This window comes from Triticum dicoccoides, chromosome 3B, assembly GCF_002162155.2.
Source record: "Triticum dicoccoides isolate Atlit2015 ecotype Zavitan chromosome 3B, WEW_v2.0, whole genome shotgun sequence".
NCBI lineage: Eukaryota > Viridiplantae > Streptophyta > Magnoliopsida > Poales > Poaceae > Triticum > Triticum dicoccoides.
Window position 1 is genome coordinate 233,223,727 of NC_041385.1, and position 1,043 is coordinate 233,224,769.

Consider the following 1,043-nt stretch of genomic DNA (forward strand, 5'->3'; position numbering starts at 1 on the left):
AGGGTCTACAACCGGCGTTGCCACTGGCGGGAGCCTCATCTTCTTGGCATTGGGGCCAGCCGACTCCATTTTCCTTGTGGGCGTCGTGCCGAGCTCACGGGTTTGAGGAGAGTAGCTAGAAACGAGCCTAGTGGCAGTGCGAGTGGGGACGAAGGAGGGCTGGGGATTTCTATAGGAGTGGAAGAAGAGGAGCATGCGTTTTCTGTACGAGTGAGGAAGAAGGTGAGCGGGGGTTTTCTGGATGAGTAAGGAAGATTTGGGAGCGGGGGGAATTGGGGGGAGACAGAAGCGGGAGAGCGAGCTGTTCGTGTTTATAAGGCCCGCTGCACTAACTACTCGCTTTTTCCCAAGAACCGCTCTCTTCTTTTGTGTTGCTGCATTGGAGCTGGCGCATGGACTTGGCTGACTAGCCATGCATGCAGGATGCATGTGCCCGCTGGCCATTGCATGTGCCTGGTTTGTTACTAGGCCTATTTAATAGGGTGTTTATGGAGTAAATTAAGGAGATTTATTTTCTCTATGTGCATCCACCAAATTAGAGGATGCGGTACTGGATGCAGACACTCACATTAAACTAAGCTTCAGAAGATACGGTATGCATACTAACATTCGGAAGAACAAAAGTTCAACATGTTTATGCATCTCAATGATTCACCATACTATAACCAATACAAAGCTGTGAGAAGGTGTGGAAATAAAGAAAACCGGTCGATGCTTCTCTGAGCAAAGGGCCTCCCTGCGCACGCATTAATTTCCTTGGCATGCTTGTTTCTTCTCAATGTTGCGAGCACTTTGAGCATGTTAGCAACTCCACAGCTAGCTAGCTGCCTCATCTTGCAATTGATGCTGACACATTTGCAGCAAACACATGAGGCAATAGAGATGACTCAACATGAGTCCATATTGTGCAGTTCCCTTGAAATCATCTTCATTGTCCTGAATCTGAAAAGATAGGAAAACAATAGCTATACTTAAACGATGTTGCAAAACAGTAGCACATATCAATAGATTGGCATGACAAAACACGATCATCTGGACGAAGG